This window comes from Urocitellus parryii, chromosome 7, assembly GCF_045843805.1.
Source record: "Urocitellus parryii isolate mUroPar1 chromosome 7, mUroPar1.hap1, whole genome shotgun sequence".
Taxonomy (NCBI): Eukaryota; Metazoa; Chordata; class Mammalia; order Rodentia; family Sciuridae; genus Urocitellus; species Urocitellus parryii.
In genome coordinates, this window is record NC_135537.1 from 101,453,623 (window position 1) to 101,477,717 (window position 24,095).

Genomic DNA, 24,095 nt, shown 5'->3' on the forward strand with positions numbered 1-24,095 from the left:
AAAGTCATTGATATATAAACAATGAATCATTACAAATTACCTAATTGTAATAAAATAAAAGGTACAAGAAAAACACATAAATTATATGTACAGAATGTAGAGAATAGACTTACACTGAAAACTTGTAATTTACTCTTTTGGGGGGACAAACAAAAGAAAACACTGGCAGATAAAGTTTAGAACACAGCTTTTAAAATGATACACTATATGCACAACTTTAAAAATGATACATTCGTACTCCCATTTAAACCAGGTGTTCCTCTTTCTCCCTTCAACATCCCCCCATTCAGGCCAGCCCCCAACCAAGTTTCGCTTCACACTTACTCCCCCAACAAGGCCCCACTATTGAAGCCAGGTACCGGCCCTAAAACCTCCACTACACAAACTCAGCTGCCTCCAGGAGCACCCAGGAACAGCACCCAAGTTCCTCTGCCCCACTGCCCTACAACCTCTGCCACACCCACTCAGCTCATGTCAAGAGCACCCAGGAACAGCACACTAACTCCTATGCCACACTTCCCCACCTCAACAGGCCTTAGCACTAGTGCCCCCTCCAGGCACTCACTCAGAGCAGGCACCCACTACCCCACATAGCTGCCAGTCCCTCTGCACCTCTCCAGCCAGGGTGGCGCCCCCAGAGGCCTCATGACCTGTGTCTGCTCCAGTCATCACCTTGCAGCCACAGGCACTGAGTGCCCCCACCCCACACCCTACCCCACCTAGCCTCTGGTCCCAGGACACCTCTCCTGCAAGGGTCCAACCTCCACAGGCCTCAGAAAGAGGCCCCTCTCATGGGGCCAGCACAGCATGCCCCCTCCACACACACTACCCCACCCAGCTCTAACTCATCTAGCTCCAGTCCCCAATGCCTCTCCAGCCAGGGCTGTGCACCCCCTCCCGGCCTCAGCATGAGCGCCCCCTCAAGTAACTGCCTCGCAGAGACAGGCACAGTGTGCCCCATCACCACACATTACCCACCAAACTCCTTCACCACCCAGCTCCGGTCCCCTAAAACCTCTCCACCCAGGGCCATATGCCACATACCACTGGGGACCCTGGAGTCCTCCCTACCTGAGACTGTCCTCATAAGTCCACAAAGACCAACAGGAGGTGGTGGTGAGGGCCATGCTGCCCCTGTGGGAGGCCCAACATCCTCACCCATGAATGAGAAAGGACAGCAAGGACACCTTCCCAGAGGGTGACATAGTCTAGGGGCAAGACTGGAGCAGCCCAGGCAGCCATCAGTAGAAAGGATCTCTGTGATTTGAAGGCCCTAGCTTCTCCACAATCTGCAGTATACATCTGCCCAGAAATCCACTGTGCAGATGCAGTTTGGGATAAGTTCCTGCATGAATCAGTGAATGTGTGCAAACTGCATGCACATGTGTGTCAAGGGCGGGGCTATGTGCTGGGATGTTCCCAGGCCCTACCTCACAGTTATAGAAACAGTTCAGCCCTCCCAAGGTACTACCTCACCCAGCTCTGGTCCCCTAAGACCTCTCCAGCCAGGGTTGTGCCCCTACAAGCCTCAGGACGACTGCCCCCTCCAGCTAACCCCTAGCAAGAACAGGCACAGTGCACCTCTCCCCACAAAAGTTCCTACCCCACCAAGCTCCACCCCATTCAGCTCTGGTCTCCCAATAACTCTCCAGCCAGGACTGCACCCCCACAGGCCTCAGCACAAGCATCCACTGTAGGCATTGCATTGCAGTGACAGGCACAGCAAGTACCCTCCCCATGTACTACCCCATCAAGTTCCTGGTGCCCTAACACCTCTCCAGTGAGGGCCTTGTACCCACAGGCCTCAGCAAGAGCGCCCCCTCCAGGCATCTCCTCACAGGTACAAACACAGTGTGCCCCTCCCCACCAACTACCTCACCCAGCTCTGTTCCCCTGAAGCCTCTTCAGCCAGGGCAGTGCCCCCAAAGACCTCAGCATGAGCTTCCTCTCCAGGTACCACTTTACAGAAACAGCGTGCCCCCTCCTCACACACTACCACACCTAGCACCTACCCCATCAAGTCTGGTCCCCCAACACCTCTCCAGCCAGGGCCATACACCACACATTGCTGAGGACACTGGAGGTCTCCCTACCTTGGCTCTGCTCCCAGGTTCAGCAGGAAGGATCTCAGGTACTTGAGGAACATTCTTCTCCACTGTCTACTGGCCACTTCTGGATGCCTGGAAACTCAGAGCACAGAAACAGCTTGCAATATGCCCGCCCAAGCTTGTGTGCCTCACGCACTCGCCTGTGTGTTGAGGGTGGGGCTTTGCCCAGGAATGTTACAAGGTAATGCCTAGCAGCAACAGGCACAGTGTGCCTTCTCCCCAGACACTACCCCACCCAGCTCGGGTCCCCTAAGATCTCCAGCCAGGACCCTTCCCCCACAAGCCTCAGCATGGTCACCCCTTCAGTCACTGCCTCCCATGGATAGCACAGAGCACACCCTCCCCTGCACTATCCCACCCAGCTCCTACCCCACGGAGCTCCTACCTCACCCACCTCTACCCCTCCCACCTCCTACCCCACCCTGCTTCTGGTTCCCTAAGAACTATCCAGCAAGGTTCCTATCCCAAACAGGACTCAGCAGGGTCCGCACATCCATGAACCACCTTACAGGGAGAGAGACACACTTTGCCTCCTCCCCATGCATTACTTACCCAGCTCTGGTCCCATGACGCCGCTCCAGCCAGTGCTGCACCCCACAAACTGCTGGACACACTGGTGCCCTCTCTACCTGAGGCTCTCCACTGAGATCCATAATGTCCAACAGGAGCACAGTGGTGAGTGCCAGGCTGCCTTTGTGGGAGGCCTCACATTCTCACCAGGAACAGCAAAGTTGAAAGCTGGAAGGGACTTTATCCCAGAGGGCGACAAAGCTTCTTGGCCAGGAGCAGAGCAGGACAGGCAGCCTTGCAAAGGTAGGTCCTCAGCTACTTGAAGACACATGCTTCTCCACCATCTGCCTGAAACTTCTAGGCCTCAGGAAACCCACTGCACAGAAGTAGTTCACAGTGCGTCTGTGCATGCATGCGTGCGTGCGTGCCTGTGTGTGTGCGTGCATGTGCGCGTGGAGCATGACCGCGTCTTGCGTTCGTGCGTGTGCGCATCATGCACTCACTTACGAGTTGAGGGCAGGGCTGTGCCCAACAATATAGGGGTGGGGCCACATGATGTGCAGGGAGGGCGAGCGGGAAGCAGAGTTCCCGGGAAGATGGGGAGGATGGCTTGTGTTGCAGGAGGGGGCGCTGCAGAACTTGCCCAGGAGGTGGCGTAGGGTGCCGGTTCCTTGTCTGGGCCAGAGTGTAGGAGGCAGTGCAGGAATGTTGTGTCATACTCCCGCTCCCCTGCAGTAGCGCTTGAGGTTGGGGTCCATGCACAACTTTTGCTGTTTGGAGCCAAGGTAGTTCTCACAGCCCTCCTGGCTTCAACTTCTGGGAGGACTGGAGTTCTGGCCAATGCGGTGCTCAGCACTAAATAACTCTGGCCAAACATGGAAACCTGCCGGTGCCAATCCAAGGACCTGGTAGTGATGATGCAATTGCTTGGCTGCACAAGACTGCTGAGGTCTCCTGTCAGATATATATATGTATATATACATATACACACACGTACATATCTGAACCAGTAAGCACAGCTAGCACTCACAGGCACATACACACCTGATCACATGGATTTATGTAACATTGGTTAATATGTAGAGGTAAGGTTAGGGTTAATATGAAATTTTGGTTTGAGTTAGTGGTAGGGTTAAAGATTAACATGTGTATGTGAAAATATGAACAGTCCTAAGAATTTATATTTAAAATGTACCAAAACATATATAAACATACATGTTATGACACAGAGAAGAATACAATATGAGTAATGTGATTACACATGTTGTATATAAGTGGAGGTGAGGATATAACCTATAAATTACATATATTAGTATAGATGCAGATTTATCATTAAACAATTAAAATAGAAGTCAAAATACAATTTAAAATTTATTGTACTACATGGATTCAAGTCAAACTGGACTTAGATAAAAAGGTAATGTAAAGATAATAAAAAAATTTGGTTTGAGTTAGGATTATGGTTAAAGAATGGACATGTATACTGGGAAATATCTGTATTCATAAGATGAATGTGTGAAAATATGTTAAAAAATACATAAAAAACATGCATGGTATGACATTAGGGAGACTGTTATATGAATCATATGATGAGACATTTTGTAAATAGGGAGTTTCAAGGATATACCCTATAAATTATATACAGTGATATGTATGTGAATTTAATATTGATCATTGAAAATCAAAGTCAAAATACACTTTAAAATTCTTATTGGTGTACAAGGATTGAAGTAAAATTTGCCTTTCTTGTAGAAGTAATATAAAGGTCAATATAAAATTTTGGATTGTGTTAGGGTTTTAGTGTAAGAATGAATATGTGAATTGGGAAATATCAATATTCATAAGAATATACTGTGAAATTATGTATGAAAGCATATATAAAACCACATGTTGATACAGGCATAAGTAAAATGTGAGTCATGTGATTACAAATTTGGTAAACATGGGGATGAAGAATATATCCTATAAACAATATATACCAATATATATGCAAATTTAATATTGATAATTGAACATATAAGTCAAAATGCACATAAAATTTTATCATAGTGTACATGCTTTTAATAAAATTTAGTTCAGTTACTTATTTGAGGAGCACTGATAATGCAAGTTATATAATAGAAAGTATTTTCAGGGTAACAAATTTTTACAATGACAGTAGGATACCTGGTCATTGAATTCATACCTAGAAGCATTGCTTAAAAAACTATGCTTATATTTTAATGTAATTTTTTTTCCCAAAACATACTAAACGTTTCTAACTATGATGTGTCAGTACTCTTGGGAAGGAGGTTAACAAATGTCAACCTGACACTGAATAAGGAAAAACAAGATACCAAACAGGGAAAGTCCTCCAGGTATAATTCCAGAACTGAAATGTTGATTTTGTGCCAGTTTCAGACTCTAATCCCTACTCCTTGGGGGAGTAAGGGAAGGAGAATTCATTTCATGAAATAAATTTGGGAAACGAGGTCAAAGAATCTGATCTCTTTCATAGAGCATTCTAATTAAATCTATTCCTCAACTGTCATGGAAATTCTTTTTCAGTACTGACACAGAGTGGAGTCAAGGTGTCATACCTGGGCTGGATGGCCCCTCAGGAGAGCTTGTTTCCAAAGCACTGTCTGGAGGAATCCCATCTACTAACTGCAGGGCTGAAAGGAACAACACAATTTATAAATAAGCCTCATACATAAAGCACCTTTACAGCTTCACTGTAGCTTTTTTATATATAATCCAGAAAGAATTGAGCCTTGACCTTGCTAAAAGTCATTTTACTACCCAACTGTGAAATGACAAAATTCCACTTAGATTCATTTCTCTTACTATATAAGTCAATCCTGGAGTGGCAATGTTTTCTAAATAAGTTTACAAATTACAATCTGCTCATTTTCGGATAATGAAGCGATATAATTTTGTCATTTTATTTTGTGTTGCAGATTCATAGAAAGCAGTCAAGTGGGAATAATCAGGGACTATTTATAAATCCTAAATATCATTATTTAATAAAAAGACAAACATATCATTTCTGTTTGTATTAAGCAGAACATAATACAAATGATAGTGTTAATGGGAAAAGTAACATTACCAGTCACTCGGCCATTTCCATCACTTGAACGCTGGGCTGCTTTGGAGGGTGGCGAAGGTGCTTTTCACTTTGTTCTCCTCAAAGATGAAGTTCCCCAATGGAGGAGCTACTGAGCCGCAGTGAGCCTGTTCTCACTATGCTTGCTTCACAGGGACTCTGTAAAAAACAAAACCACCAAACACAATCCTATATTTAGAAATTAATTACAAACCTTATGAAGACACTGATCTTTAAAACAAATCCATCATCTACCAAAATGAAGCACAATAGTAATTTATTAAAAAAATAGTTATGGAACAAAGAAAATCTGTGTAGAAGTAAGGTAAAATATAAGGAAAAATAAAATATATCCCTCCTCAATTAACTTAGACTAGGACAGGGGACAAATATGAAAATAACAAATTGAAATGTAAAAGGCTTTTGAGAAATACAGTTAAAAACTAACTTTTACAGAAGAATCAGAGAAATTATTGAATGTAAAGTAAGGGTTAAAAAGGAGAAGAGTACTGGTACACTAATAGCTGGCTTGGTTAATCTATCTCTTTTTAGCACCAGTGTATCAGTGGAAAATGTTTCAAGAATTTATATTTACCCAAGATAATGTCCTTGAGGTCACAGACTACAAGTGGCTACTGCTCACATTCCTGGCAGGTGAATGTCTGCAGAACCTAGGACTATCCTGCCTCCTCAGGCAGATTGATGCCTCCTGGCCAACTGCCACACCATCTTTGCTCTTTCACTTATAACAAAACTTAGAATTGTTCATACTTTATTTCTGCAATTTCTCTTTTCCCACTTGAGTTTCCCAATTAAACTTTTACCAACCCTTGACCCATTAACACTTTTCCTATCAAAATCACCAATGACCTTGACCACAAATAAATCAGTGGTCATTTCTCAGAACTTTTTTTTGGACCTGTTAGCAGCAATAAACACACATGACCTCCCTTCTGTAGTGATTTTTCTTACCCAGAACACCACATTTCTCACTCTCAACAGATCCATACTCTGGCTGCTCTGCTTTCTTGGTGCATTAGTTTTCATCTTCTGACCAACATTGTTGTCACCAGAACTCTGGCCATATTCTTGTTAATATCTATACTCACACTTTCTTGATGATTTGTTACCTGTAAGTTTTATATACATGCTGATGATTGTAAACTCATGTCTACTCCATCTGATGACCTGTTTTGGTCTCCACATCAAGGCCACTTCAACTTAGCACGTCTAAACCTGAAATCTTAGCAGTCATTCCTTTTCTTCCTTCCACCCCAAACTCTGTACTTCTCATGGTCTTTATCTCAGCAAAGAGCAAGTCATTTTTCTATTTGCTGTCATCTCCTCTCTCATCATCCATAACAAATCTACCCTGTTGGCTCCTCCCTTAAAAGACATGGAGCATCAGCTTGACTTCTACCATAGAGTCTGAATCATTGACAACACTCTAACAGGGCTCTGCTTGTACACTGCATGCCTACTGTCTTTTCTCAACATAGCAGGAAGAAAAGATCCTGTTAAAGTGTGTAAGTCACTTTAGGATGTTTTGTTCAAAACCTTCTAGTATTTTCCCAATTGGCACAGAAAATCTAAGTCCTTTTAATTGATGTCCTGGTTCCTAGATGTCTCTGACCATCTGCAAGGACAGAATAGCTCACTCCAGTCACAATGGCCTTTTTGCTGCCTCTCATGGTGCCTGGAGAGTTCCTGGGATGGCTACCCTGGCTTTTCCTATACCTAGAACATTCTTCCTTCTGATAGCTTAATGTTTCCTTCCCTCATTTCCTTCTGGTTATTTCTCACATGTCACCTTTCAATGCCTTCCTCCCTGACTCCAAAATTTTCTATCCCATTTCCAAGCTTTATTTTTTTACTATAAGCCTTTAACAGCTGTTGGCTTATTTACTGGTTTATTATCTGCTTCCACTGGAATTGGCTATAAGGGCAGGAACTGTTTTTCTATTTTGCTCATTGCTGTAATTCTGGAACAATTGTTTGGTATACAGAAGTTTCTCAATAAATATTTAAGTGAGTGGAAAATGAATTCTGTATTTTCTTCTTCATGGGTAAGAAGTCTTGATAAACTTGGACTAGATGTTTGTGTAAATTTGGGTCATTCCACTCTCACAGGACCATGTAAGTACATCCAAGCAAAATAGTCCAATACATAAGAAGTTCCCTGTCTTTGTGCTTTGCTACACATCCAGAAAAAAGTGACGAATTTACTATTTCATAACTTTCTAATACTTCTGCCAGAGGAAAAAAACCTGCCCCAAGGGAAAAAAATGCTTTAAAAGCTACTATCATCATTGCCAACTGTGTGAGATACTAAAGACAACGATGGATCACTACAGGGACAGAAACACAAGCCTACATGGCAGATTCTATACTATACAAACCCCTCATTCATAATTCCTCTTAATGAAGGAGAGATAAGGTGGCTGGTGATCTCATCATCCCCCAAAATATTAAACTTCTACCATATCAGTTGGTATATAGTTATAGCTAGCCCTTGCCATCATATTACGCTGTTCCTTCTTTCAGAACTCAGACCTCTGATAATCTAGCAAGAAAAGAAAACCTGCCACTCAAACTCATATTTTGATTCTGAACCACTAAAGTCAATTGTGATTAACGATCATGATCATCCCCCACCGGGAGGTCATGGGATGGATCCCCAACAGACCTCTAAAATAATTCAAGAGAAGTATCCTCAGTAATAAACAGATGGTATAGAAACAAGTTCATTAACTTGAATATCTTAGCAACTTCATTAACTTGAACACATCTTCATGAAACTTAGTCTTTGAGCACTTTTTAGTGATACCCATGTGGTCCTTCAGGAGTCCAGGGAGAAAGATGTCCATTATTCAATGTCTTAAGTTGCTTCTGTAGTTTAGGTTTCATAAATCCTCACAGAGTTGAAGTAGGCATCACCATCTCATTACCACTGATCAAAGCTTCCCACGACAAAGCCCTTTCATGCAATTTTAAAAGACAATAAAAGGATTAAAATAATTTTACAATACTAGAGCTGGAAGACACTTTGATGAACACAGTTACAAAACCTTATTCTACAGAGAAGAAAACCAAGCCACAGAGAAGTTCAATGAAGATGATGATGGAAAAGAAAATGACAAGGACAAAAAAAAAATCATAGGCCCAAGAATAGAATGTAACCATGCTCCAAACCACGACAATTCCTGTTCTGCCACAATATACTTCTTTTTTTCCAGCCCTTCTCTATGCAAAGAAGAAATAAATTACAAATTTTTCAACTTGTGTTATGACCTGAAAATGTTTTTATACTTCTCTTGAAGCAACATGCACTTTCATTTCATAAGCCCTACAATTTTCTGTGATAGCATACAACCAATTCTTGTTATTGAGAAACCTTTGCTTATTACATTTTGTTAAAGACCAAAGATGAGGGCCTCTCTCAATAGTATATCTTGTGGGGAAAAGACAGGATGAACCAGAAGAGCGCAGAACCCATGATCAAGCTTAAAGATAGGGAATGGTGGTAACTCTAGTCTTCTGTTATCATTTTAGCAGAAGTCCTTCTAGGGACAGGGTAGGGGAATATGAAACACCTACAGGTAAACAAACTGGGGCCAATTCAGTTGATTCCAAAAAATGCACCAAAGATGTATAGCTGGCTTCATTCCAGACAGTGCCCCACCTCTATAAGCTTATCACCATCAATCTAGGAAAGACGCCCCGCTTCTCTCTGCCCTGGCCTCTGTTAACACAAACCAATTACCAATGAAAGGTGAATCTCTCCCATGGCAGACAGGCTAAGCGAACTTTGAACCACAAGGACTGGTCAAGAAAGCCTCCTAACACTGATGGTTTTCAATATGGTTTTATGAATATCTTGTGCAATTTTAGAGAGAAACAACTTTTTTGCATATTAATAGATAAGAAAGAGAAATCCACATTAATCCCACAACCCATTGTTCTTTTAATAATATTTTTATTTAAAATTTAAATTTATAATGAGCATAGTTTTTTTTTACATTTCGGTCAGAAGTAAACTGGGCAGAAAACTAAAAAGTAGTGATACAGAGGGTTATTGTGGAGATTAACTGGGTAATATTCTTTAAACTTGATATGTAATATTAATAGTCAATATATAAGCATTCACCATTGCTTTTGTTATTCTGACCCTTGAAATGTACCTTATGAAAACCACAATGACAAAATATGCTTTATATCTGGGAAAGATTAAATATATTGTGCCAGTGCATTTCTCTACTGAAACCAGTCATATTTTTGGAAGTACAGACAGCTGTATTTGATGTATCAAACTGCAAATGCCATGGTAACCACTGTTCCTAGGCAATTGTAGAATGATGTGTGTGGTCCACTTTCCATATGATAAGAGGAGAGTGGAGGGGAAAATAAAATGTTACCCGATGATCTGGATTAAAAAGCAGTATATTTCTTAAAGATTACAAATACAAACTTTATATATAGAAGAGTACAACCTTAATTACTCTGTTGAAAAGTAGGATTAAAATCAATTAAGTAAAATGAAAACAAATATACACCTACTCATACAAGCAGATATATCATCTGCTTGTAAGCCATTGATATAAAAGTGAGTAAAAGATGAAGACAGCACATATTTTTAAAAATTAAGTTACTTATTAAAAATGAATACTCTAGGTATTAAATTTCACTTGCATCATACTAGATGGCAAAAGTCTCAATTGCTCAATCTTTGAGTGTTTGTAGCAGAATGCAAAAGGAGACAAAATGAAACATCCACTAGAGATTATTCCAACTGTGTTTTCAGTCACAACTCAATATCCCAAGAAAATGGCATATCATGTTAGTGGTCAGTGGAAAAGCTGGTGGGTGTTGTATACACATAGCTCTAAGCTGCAAAGACACACCAAATATGTCAAATGAAAAATTCTCCCAAAGGTTCTATGAATTCTGAGTCAAGATTATCCACAAATTCAACTTTTTTACCTCTTCTTCTAATGTAATAAATCTAGATTCTGCACATACAGCGCAGAAACTAGATTTCTGAACTTAGTTTTAGTTCCAGAATTATAAGTCACTTTCAATTTAAGTCAAGTCACTGCATTTCTGACTTCCTGTTTCACACATGTTGGTCTTACTATATATAACTGTATATATTTTCTATACTAATGCATGGGATATGGTTTGCATAAATAAGAGAATGAGTCAAATATTTTATATTTTGTCACAGAATTGACATTTTGAATCATTAGAACCACAAAATGCTCCAAAAGTTCCATTAAAAACTGCCAGAAAAATTCTAATTGGAAAGTTTTTCTTTTCAAATGAACATTTTTGTAGATAGGAATATATCCACCTTTATAGGGAAAATGACATGAAGCCTGAAATAAAGGAAAAAAAGTACAGAAAAATTTAAGGACATGAAATTGACAGTGAAATATATATTCTATAAAATACAGTCTTAAATGGGGAAAATTTTAGGTACAGATCTATTCCAAGAAAAATTTAGACTATTTTACTGATTTTAAACTTTTATGAATCCTTTTTGGAAACTGCACAATCAGTTGTCAAAATCAGCTCAGAAAATCAACAGCCGGTAATGTGAATAATTTCAGTATAAGTTCCAAAAACACAATCCAAATATCTTAATTTGCCAATATTGAGAAATGTCTTAGAGGAATTAGGCAAATTATTAAATACGGGCAGCCAAAAAATATATATAAAAGAGATATGTTTGACAATTTTTTTCAAGATAGAGATGAACTAACTTATTGGTAAGCCTTGACTGTGGGAAACATAGTATTAGTGACTTTAAAAGAACACTAAAATGAACTTAAAGCTCAAAATGGATAAAACTGCTAATTATAAATCACTGTCAGACATTACTGGTATTTATCTCTCTTACTCTATTTTCTGTCACTTTACTCATACAAAGTAAGCATTTGTATTTCTAATATAACAAATATTTCCAATATTTGCTTTCTGCTTTAGTATAGTTTGGAAGAAAAAAAAATGGAAAAGATTGCAACACTGTACTTCTGTTAAACAGTGCACCCTTGTAGTTTATTTTGCATCACAGACAATGAAAATCATAGGATATAAGTGTATCTAAAATTCTTTGCATACTTAAGAACAGATTTGTACAAATATTTTTTTTCTTCCAGTTACATTTTCCCCAACATGCCTATACTTTCAATCACATAAAATAGTGACTTGTTAAAATTCAAAGTTCAGCCAGGAGTGGTGGCATCTGTAATCCTAGTAACTCAGGGGGCTGAGGCAGGAGGATTGCAAGTTCAAGACCAGCCTCAGCAAGTAATCAGTAAACTAAGTAATTGATATGCTTTGCTGAGTTTTCTGAATGTCTGTATATAAGTAATGTCAATCCAATGGTTAATTATATTTATATGCACAGTGTAATATATAATATAATGTTTTAGGTATTCATCCTTGATTTTTAAATATAAAGTTGTCAAAATTCTGGATTTTCTATAAAAGCCTAAGAAAACATTTCTAAAAGCCACGTGGTCCAGTTACCATAAAACTAAATATAACAACCTATGTTATCCAAGTGTTTCAGAAAATTCAACAAATACAAAACTGAAATAAATACTAAAATTTTGTGATATGACAAATTCTCATTGTATATAATATACTTGGATATGTGGAAGCTCTACTTATTAATGTTTGTCAATTCTCTGTACTATACCACCAATTCTCTTGAATACCTACAGTGTTATAGGATTTTGCTGGAGAATACAATTCCTGCCCTATAGCTGGAAGAGGACAAAAGGAAAATTTAACAGAGCTTTACGCTTTAAACAATAACAATTTAACCCTAATATTTATCTTTAGATGACAGGGTAAGTAAATCCTGTCATATCCATCAATGTAATATTATTCAATCTTTAAACAAGGGAAGCCCTTTATGTTCTAATAAGGATATCCAAAATGAATCATTAAGTACAAAAAGTGAGGAATAACATGGTATAGGTAGCACATGACCATGGGAAAAGAACAATAGGTAGTATGAGTATTGACTTGAATTTGCATTCATTCATTAGCTCTTGAAAGGGACTTGAACTGTCAATATTGATTGCCCTTGGGCAGAAGAATTTAGTTGAGGACAAAGCAGAAAAGGATGATTTTCACTGTATTCCCCTTTTTATCTTTAGCATTATGTAATATATGAACATGCTACCTAAACATATACATAAAAAAATAAAAAGGCACAGGGAGACATGTTAAGAGAAAGTAAAAAGTATTCTATGCTAAAATCTGAAAAAAAAATTCTTCATTAAGTTAAAAAAAAAAAAAACAACAAACCAGGATCCACTGAATGGGATAGTAGGAATGAATGTAAGGAAAAGGCACTGAGATGCCTAGGCAACCAAGAATTCATGTGTGTGCATACATGCACTTTTGTACGTGCAATCGGGCCATTCAATTATGAAAGGAAAGGAAGCAGGATTTCACATGAGAGACAGTAAGTCAAATCTTGTGGTCAGAGTTAAAAGCATCCTGAAAATGATGAGGATTAAAAGTTTAAAAGTTATGATCAGTCTGTAAAGAAACTTGAGACCCAGAAAATCAATCACAGCAAACTGAGGTTTCTGAACTGGGAAGTGATAATTAACAAATAGAAATGTGGTAGCTTGCTCCATTTAGAGAATCCTGAGGATAAGTTCAATACTATTTCTCACCTTACTCTGCCTGGATTTTCCTAGGAATGACTTCAGCAAAGGAAATGGAAGACATTATGAAGGGTGACTATGTGAATAATTGGTTTCTAAGTAGATGTGAAAGAATAAGGAAAAAACTAAAAAATGATCTTTAGCTTTTTAGTCTAGGAGGGAAAAAATGATTTTGGTTTTAAATATGTTGATTTATAGGTGTAATGAGTCACTAAGTAACAGTGAGGTCAAGGTACAACCAGAAGAACACCAGGATTGGAGTTACAATTGGAGTTACTGATATACTGGTTTCCTATAACTGCTATAACAAATTACCATGACTGAGTAGCTTAGATCAACCCAAAGTTCTTCTTTCATGGTTTCTAAGGCCAGAAATCCGAAATCAAGGAAATCAAGGTGTTGGAAAGGCCATGATCCCAGGCTTCTGCTGGCTGCTGGTGCTCCTTAGCTGCATGCAGCAGGACAACATCACCTTTGCTTTGTCTTCACCTTATGTGCCCTCTCTGTGGACTCATCATTGGCATACTCACCAGTGGATTTGGGTCTAACTTAAAATTAAGATGCTTTCATCTCTACACCCATAAGTACATCCACAAAACACTAGTTTTAAATATGACTTCATTTATTTAAGACCTGGACCTAGGGGGACACTATTAAAATCACAAAGTGAAAATTATCAGCCCATGGATTTAACAAAAGAACAGATATGCTGCCTCTTAAAGAGTAGAGTGAACATAGTGAATCATGAATTCAGGTATCTCCAATTCAGACAGTGGGTAAAAGAGTGACAACAAGGAAAATAAAAATAGGATGTGGTTAAAGTATAAGAAGTTGGTTCCTAGCAGGGTACCATGGTATACACCTGTAATCCCAGGGACTCAGGCAGGAAGACTGCAAGTCCAAAGCCAGCCTCAACAACTTAGCGAGACTCTGTCTCAAAATTAAAAATAAAAGGCCTTTTGATGTTGCTCAGTGATAAAGCATCACTGGTTCAATCCCCATCTAAAGAAAACAACAACAACAAAAACTGACTCCTCCTGGATCTGTGCAGGTACGAAGGTACACAGTGAGATGCAGCAGAAGATAAAAAATCAGGACCAAAGGGTGACTATTCACATCAAATATGGCCAGGAATGTAAGGAAAAGGCACTAAGATGCCTAGGCAAACCAAGAATTCACGTGTGTGCATACATGCACTTTTGTAATGAATAAATAAAAAATGGTTCTTCAGCTTCTCTAGGGAAAAACAAATAAAATTCTGGGTTCTGCTGAACAATACACCAAAGAACTATCCAGATCAAAAGAAAAAATAATCAAAAATTGTATAAAGATGTGTAGTTTGCCAAAGGCAACATACTAAAAAAAGATTACTTAACAGAGGGCACCAAGTGGTCATAGAGCAGAGGGCAAGAATCAAAAGAAATAGCTTTCAGTAAGGTCACAGGTAGCACAGTCCAGAATTTTAAGAGACAACCTAGACCTCCTGGGGATCCAAGTACAAAGGAACTTCACTGGAATGGATTAAATGAGGAAATCCGGAAGAAAGATTTATAAGCAGGGGCTATGATGATTTCTATATCCAGAAAAAGATGCTTTGGTAACTACTTGAGAGTATAATAACTTACACACTTAGGATGTAATTTTAGGGTAAATACAAGTATAAAAAACCCTGAAAATGCTTTTTCTATGAAGAAATGCAAAGGAGCTACAAGCACAAAATGAAGTCTCTGACCCTGACTTGGTTCTAGATTTCCTTGCTGGTTCAATCTGATCCTTGCACACACCCAGGCAAGCTATTGTATTCAGGAACTGAATCTCTGGACAGGGTCCTCCACCTGACCGATGGACTCCCACACTCATTTCAAGACTGAACTCAATGATCACCTTTTTTGCAAAGCTTCACTCAACTACCAAGCAGTAACTCTGGAAAAGTTTGTCAGAAAAATGACTCCATCACAGAAAAAAATTTCTGATTTATGAGATTTTACACCACAAACATTAAATTAGACGTCTTAATAGAAATAAGAGAGGTGATTTTCTAAGTAACAACTTCATTAAGCATTTCTTTAAAGATGTGTTTCTATTCAAATTGCTATGTTCTAAAGACACACATGATAGTTTACAAAAGAACTATAATCAAGTTGCTGGTTTTTTTTTTAAATTAAGAAAGTACTCAAATGCATATTAGGTGATGGGAAGAGTTCATTTCTTGAGGCTAGAATTTACTAAATTTCTGAGGAGGAAATAAAATCCTTCAACCAGATATGAGAAGACCACCTGTTGTCTTGAATACTTCAAAATAAAAATTGCTCTCAAAGTCATTTAAATCATTGTGTGATTACAAGCAACATAATACGTCATCTTATGTTCAATCACATTTACTTGAAAAATCATCTACCTTCCACATGAATAAAGCAAGAATGTTCAGATTGCTTAGTCATAAAAAGCTGTTTGCTGGGGCTGGGGATGTGGCTCAAGCGGTAGCGCACTTGCCTGGCATGCGTGTGGCCCGGGTTCGATCCTCAGCACCACATACCAACAAAGATGTTGTGTCCGCCGAAAACTAAAAAAAAAAAAAAAACTAAATATTAAAAATTCTCTCTCTCACTTTGAAAAAAAAAATAAAGGTATTCAAAATAAATAAATAAATAAAAGATACAATAAAGTTTAAAAAAAAAAAGCTGTTTGCTAATATATTCCCAAATTTAGGATTAAAGGGAACCAATAATAATAGGGGAGTAAAAATAAGACAATAAAGAAAAAGAATAAAAATAAAACTTAAAGGAAAAGGTACACATAGAACAATGCTTTGAACATAAGAACACATAAAGGTAATCACAATATGTTCTATTAAAAGGCTCATTTTAAAAAATAGAGTATTGATTTTAGGTAGACACCAGTATTTCCTCTGAAGAATCTCAAAATTAGGTAAAGAAGACATACAAATTAGAAGCCCATGAATTAGCACAAAGACTGTTGTTTTAAAACATTTTCATTTGAAAATAAGCATTTTCATCTGTAATATATGCATTAAGTAAGACTTAATGTTTATAGACCAGCTATTTGCTTGAAAAAAAAAGCTCCTTAAAATAGCAACTTATTCTTCATTGCATCAAACTACATATAATCTTTTCCCAGTACCAATTTTAGTTAAGTACTTATTCATGTTATTACATATTAATAACTGTTGCTAACTTTCTTGGGGGTCTAAGTTACATAACCTTGTCTCATCCTGTAAAACAAAACAAATCTACCCACCTTATCAGTCTCCTCCACACTTGTGGATTTCACCACACAAGAAGCTGGCCTCTCCTGTATGTTTGTAAGGTCCTGAGGGGCACTCTGAGATGCTGCCATTGGAGGCAATGGAGCACGCCTCTTCTTGGGCGCATCCACCGATGGCAGGATGTTTGAAACATGGTTTGGAAATAGTATTGGACCTCGAAAAAGTTGGGCGGTGCTTATTTATTAGAGGGGTTGCAGGAGCACTTGCAGTCTAATAAGAAAAAGACAGTGTCTATATGCAATTTCAAGATAAAAACCACTTATTTTATACAAGATTTGAAGACTCTTATAAGATATTGCATAAGAAAATACTTACTTGCTTCCATTTTTTCTTACTACATTGAAAAAAACTAAAAAAAACCTTTATTGTCTTTTTCCTTCATAATGTCCAGGTTTTGTGATATTTGGGAGGACTGAAAAAAAGAAGAAAGTCATCTTACTTTGGTAGAGAGTTGAATATTCACTTCCAAGTTTTTCTTCTCTTACTTTCTCTCTAAAACCCTATCTAATACGCTAGGCATGGAGGTATATGCCTAGAATCCCAGTAACTCAGGAGGCTGAGACAAAAGGATCACAAATTTAAGGCCAGTTTCAGCAACTAAGCAAAATCATCTCAAAAATTTGTTTTAAAAAAGAGGGGGTAATAGGGAAGGTAAGTCCGAGGTAAAGCACTCCTAGGTTAAATCCCTAGTACCAAAAACTTTAAGCAGTAATAAAAGTTGTCATTATAATCTGAAATGAATCACTCCGGACTACTTTTATCAAATTCTCAAAGAAACAAATATTCCTGTTTCACAACATAGGAAACTTAAACTAAGATATACTCAGGATCAATAATCACAACTAAGACATACACTCAATTCTTTATGACTCAGCCAGTGTTGCATAATTACCAACATTTCAGAAGTATAATGAAAGCAGTACTAAGATGGAATTTTATAACTATGAGTTCATAAAAAATCACCACAGCAAACACAAATAATCTAATAATATTTCTCAGGGCATTACAAAAACAGGAGCAAACCAAATCCAAAATCAGTAGCAGGAAATAAATCATAAATATCAGAACAGGAAATAAATGAATAGAAAGAATAGAAAGGATCAATTAAACTAAAAGGTGGTTCTTTGAAAAGATAAACAAAATTGACAAATACTTAGCTACTAACAAACCAAAAAAAAAAAAACCCAAACAAATAAAGAGATGAAAAAGGGATAATATGACACATATCACTGAAATTCATAGGATCATTAGCAATATTGAGTAAAACTATATACCAATACACTGGAAATTCTAGAAGAAATTAACAAATTTCTGGGCCCAGATGACCTACCACAATCGAACCAATAGGACATAAAAAAATCTAAAGAGATCAATAATAAGCAATGAGATTGAAGCAGTAATAGTTTCCCAACAAAAAAGTATAAGAACCAGATTCATTGATGAATTTTTACCAGATTTTTAAAGAACTACCACCAATGCTCCTCAAACTATTCCATGAATTAAAATGGAAAGAAACCCTTTCAAATTCATTCTGCAATGTATCACCCTGTTACCAAAACTTGATGAGGATACAACAACAACAAAAAAAAACTATAGACCAATGTCCCTGATGAACATAGATGATATATATCCTCAATAAAATATTTTCAAATGGAATTCAACAGCACATTAAAAAGAGCATAGATCATGATCAAGTTGGTTTCATTCCTAAAATGCAATGATTGCTCAATATATATGAATCAATAAATGTAATACAGCATACAGCACATAAATAGAATCAAGAATAAACATCACATGATCATCTCAATAGATGCAGAAAAAGTCCTTGGTAAAATTCAACAGTCCTTCATGATTAAGTTCTGAATAATTAGATATAGAAAGAAGATGCCTTATTATAATAAAAGCTATATATGATAAACCTATATCCATCATCATTCTGAATGGGGAAAAACTGAAAGCATTTCCTCTAAAATCAGGAAATAGAGTATCTATTCTCAACCTTTTCATTCAGTACATTGCTTGAAATTTTAGCCAGAGCAATTAGGTAAGAAAAATATATAAAGTGATATAAACATGAGAGGAGGAAGTTGAATTATCCCTATTTGCAGATAATACAATTATATTCTGAGAAAATCCTGAAGATTCCACCAAAGGACTCAAAACTGATAAATAAATTCAGCAAAGTAGTAGGGATACAATATCAATATACAAAAATCAATAGCTTTTCTATATATCAATAATGAATGGACTGAGAAAGAAATCAGTGTTTCTTGAACAAGGAGTCGAAAGATTGCTACAGTGAAAATTGGAAAGTAGTGAAGAAAGAGATTAGAGAGTAGAAGATGTAAAGATCCTCCATGTTCATGGATTGGAAGAATTAATATTGTTAAGACAGCCATAGTACTGAAAGTGATCGATGGATTCAATGCAATCACAATCAAAATACCAATGACATCTTTCACAGTTCTTCACAGAAATAGAAAAAAAAATCCTAAAATTCATCTGGAATGAACAAAGACCACAAATAATCAAAATCATTCTGAGCAAAAGGACTAAGGATGTAGGCATTGTAATCCTTTATTTTAAAATATACTATAGAGACCCTCATCAGTATACAAAATATGAAGATGTGAATTTGGTGTCAACATACCTTATATAAATCAAAGATATGACACATTGTGGTATAAAGGTGTATTAAGAATTGTAATGCTAAAATTAAATAAACAAATGACTAACAAGCAAATAAATATACTACAGAGCTATTTTAATTAAAAAAAACCTGGTATAGACATAAAAACATATCCATGGATACAACAAAAAAGAATATAAAGGGGCTGGAGTTATGGCTTAGCAGCAAAGTACTTGCCTAGCACAAATGTGGGGCCCTGGGTTCGATCCTCACTACCACATTAAAATAAAGGTATTGTGTCCAACTACAACTAAAAAAATAAACATTAAAAAAGAGAATATAAACATAAATAAGATATATCTCCCTATTTACAGATAATACAATTTTCATTACAATTTCTCTCTCTCTCTCTCTCTCTCTCTATATATATATATATATATATTCATATATATATATATATATACATATATATATATATATATATATATATGAATTAATTGAGGACCCAGAAATAAATCCATGTATCTTCAGACAGCTGATCTCAATAAAGTGCCAAAAGTCATATACTGGAGAAAAGCCTTTTCAACAAATTGTACTGAGACAACTGGATATCCACATGCAGATGACTGAAACTAGATTTCAATCACCCTGAAGAAAAATCAACTCAAAATGGATCAAAATCTTAATTTAAGACATAAAACTTTGAAACTACTGGAAGAAAACATATAGGAAACACTTCAAAATACTGGGACAGGCAATGATTTCCTGAATAGTACTCTGATATCTCAGGAAACAAAAGCAACAATTGACAAATAGGATTACGATAAATCAAAACTGCTGCACAGCAAAGGAAACCACCAAGAGAGTGAAGAGAAAATCTATAGAATGGGGGGAAATCTTTGCCAGCTATTCATCTGACAGAGAATTAATCTTCAGAAAGAACAAATATTCCAATCAGTAACTGGACCAATGATCTGAACAGACATTTCTCAAAAGAATACAAATACAAGACAACAAATATATGTAAAAATAATATCTTTAGCCTTAATAAATCACAAAAAACTACATGGAGATTCCTGTCACCCTCTTCAGAATGGCTCTTGTCATATAAATCAACAAACCAAAGCAAAAGCAAAAAATAACAAATGCTAGTTGAAATGTGGAAAAAATATGAATCTGCATAAACTGTTGATGAAAATGTAAATTAGTATAGCTGGTATGGAAAACCGTTCACAGATTCTTCAAAAAACTAAAAACAGATTTACCATAAAATCCAACTAGAGCTGGGCATAGTGGTGCATACCTGTAATCCCAGCAGTTTGGGAGGCTGAAGTAGGAGCACCAAAAGTTCAAGGCCAGCCTCAGCAACTAAGCAAGGCCCTAGCAACTTAGGGAGACCCTGTCTCAAAGTAAAAATAAATGGACAGGGGATGTCAATGGTTAAGTACCCCTGGCTTCAATCCCTAGTTCCCCCCTCCCCACCACCACCACCAAAAAAAAAAATCCAAATAGACCATTCCTTAGTGTTTTTTCATAGGGTAAAAAGTGGGAAGGAGATGAATTGAAGGAGAAAAGAAATTATTGGGAAGGGGGAAGGATGCTGGGGGGTGGGCAAAGAGCAAGAGAAAGTAGAATGGAGGGTAGACATGATCAAAACATGATACATGTATATATGGAAATGTCAGAGTAAAACCCAATACTTTGTATAATATATGTTGATAATAATAATAGTAATAAAAATGCACAAGATGATCTTGAAACAATTAAGAAAACTGTGAAAATATATTGGAGTTCATGTTAGAGGGACTCAGGATGGTTTCTAATGCAAAAATCTGAACATATTTGGTGTCATGATTCCATAATTGAAACAATCACATAAGTTTCATTCTGTGCTTTCATAATGATACTAAGAAAAGAACGCTTCATCATGTTCATGCTAGAGAACAAGACCATTATTTAAAAAAAAACATCCAGTAAAGAGAAAGAAATTATCCCGTTTTCATATGACCTTTTCTGACTGAATTTGATCTAGGGAGTCAAATTGCTGATATGAGTGCGTTTGTTTTATAGAAATATCTCAACAAACAGTTAAAAGTAATGTTTACATACACTCTTGTCCTTTATCAATTACTGTTTAAGATGCAGACAATAATTGTTGATGGCTAACATTAGAAAAGATGATAACATGTTACTGTCAGTTAATGGTAACACAAAAATAATACCTATGAAGTTTTCTTTCTTTTTTCTCTATTTTTTGGAGGCAGAGTCTCCCTATGTTGTACAGGCTGACTCCTGGGCTCAACCAATTCTCCTACCTCAGCCTCCAGCGTAGATGAAACTACAGGCGAGTGCCACCATGCCTGGCTACTATATACTTGCCAGAGATGTGTCACTAAAACCTGATTAAGGCTCAAGATTTAATAGTCAAATTTCAGGAAATAGAGGGGACAAAGAAACATGTGACAAGGATACATTACCAAAATTTTGAGTAAGACAAACTATAAAACAAAGGACCTGGTTTTGTCAACAAACCAATTGCAAATAAAAAAAAAATTAGGACAGGAATAAATTTCAAAAGCATTCTTTTACAAAAAAACAAGGGTTTTATAGCAAATCACAATGTAATTTCAATGACATTGAAAACAAAGCACTGTGTGTCAAAATTTGATATAGCTATAGCAGAGCATAGTAAATATACATTCTTAAATGTTTATTTAAAATAAATGTTCAATAAATGAAATAAATCATGATAATGTAGGGACTTCTCTAGGAAGGCAAAGATAGTACCAATAAATATTAATGCAATATGTCTTGATAACATTAAAGAAAAACTATATTCCACAAATTAAAACTCATATCTGATAATCCAAATATTAATTAAGTAGCATGCATTCTGCATGAAAAGCCTAACAATAGTAACAATTAATAATGATGAACAGGTGGATAGGACTTTATGTTTAAAGAATTTTTCATAGGCCCATTTTACTTCTTAGAACATCTTTTTGAAGTAACTCCTTCAGTTATAATTCTAAGCCCTTCTTATTTGAGTAATGCCAGCATTTACTCTATAGATATAAAGAAATATAAGCAATGTTATCACTCGAATTCACATCCAAGGAGCCAGGTGATCAGAGATTTGAATAACTTGCACAAAGATACACAGGTTATACATGGTAAAACTAAAACCAATATCTATTTAAAGACTTTCTGTAATACTTGTGGTTTCTCTTTTTTATGCCGCTATTTCATTTTAAGATAGAATCTCCTAATAAATAAATAAATATATATACATACACACAATTTAGTTTAGTTAGAAGAACAGGTAGAAAATTCATATGGCAGTACAATAAACAATATAACCAGAGTGCCAAGCATGGTGGCACATGCCTGCAATCCTAGCTAGCTATGGAGGAGGCTGAGGCAGGAGGATCACACGTTCAAGGCCAACTTGGGCAATGTAGTAAGACCATGCCTCAAAATAAAGCAATTCTTACAAGGGCTGGGGATGTAGCTCAGTGAAGAGCACCCTTAAGTTCAATCCCTAATACTGGGAGAATATGTATTTATTTATCTGGAGAGTATTTCAAATAATGATTTTTCCAGACATCTTGTCATCCTCTGCACTAGTTAACCCATCTTCCCTAAAGTTCTAAGTAGGTACCACTACAAGTCAAAGTGAAACACTAAGACAAGTGAAAATTTGAACCTATTTCAAAAAACAACTCCATACTATACTTTTCAATGATACCAAACAACCTAAGAGCTGAGGACACTTACAGCACTTTGGATTGACCTGTAGACACTGTAAAAAAAAAAAAAAAAACTTTCTTAATCTTATTCAGAGTATTCAGTCATCTGTAAAATCACATACTTCCACTGCTGGAAGGTATAGTAGCAATCTATACATTCAACACCTTTAAAATGAGGTACAAAGGATTATAAAAAAAATTTGCTTAGTGTTAAATACATACAGAGTGGCAAAGTTAGGAGCAGAAGCCAAGTGCAAGTAACAGTGCTGTTTCTGGAAGGAACACAGAAACCATTTTTTTCCAATTTTTGTGCATAAAGGCAGATGGGGGGAGGGGGCACTTACCACCAGCGCTTCAAAAGGGACAAAGCTGGTCCGGGAAAACCCATCGATGATGTCCTCTTTGGCCAAGGTGTACTCGCTCTGCTTCCTCCGCGGGGTTCTGGGCAGGACCCGGAGGAGGACCTGGGCTTCCCATTGTCTTCCTTGTTGGAGCCCCACGACGAAGCGAGTCCAGCCGGCCTCTGGACGGACCCGGGAGCGCATCTCCCGGTCTGCTGTGACCGTGACAGCAGCTTTTTGAGGAGTCCAAGGCCCTGATCCGGTCCATCCATGGCTCTGCCTCGCCAGGGTCCCGCGCTCGCCGCCCACGCGCCACAGGCTCCTGGCGCGGTTGGTCGCACAAAAAAATTGACACGGAGATCTCCCTCCCGCTGCACAGCGTCCCTCCCCCCGTGCAGACGCTTACCGCCCGCACCTGCCTGCGAGCCTGCAAAGGTCGCAGCAAAGTAGGAGCGCGGGAGAACACCCGCCGCTGCTCACGCAGGAAACTCACCGCAGGGCCACAAGAGGTCCAAGCACAGCAGCCAGGAGAGGCCGGGCTGGGCAGTGGCTACCAGGATCCGCAGCACAGGGCATGCGCGCTGGGGGTAGTGGGGGCAGGGCAGGGAACGCGCGGGGGGGGCGAGGGCGAGGACGGCGCGGGGGAAGGGGGGGCGAGGGACGAGGACCGCAAGGGGGGGGCGAGGGCGAGGACCGCGT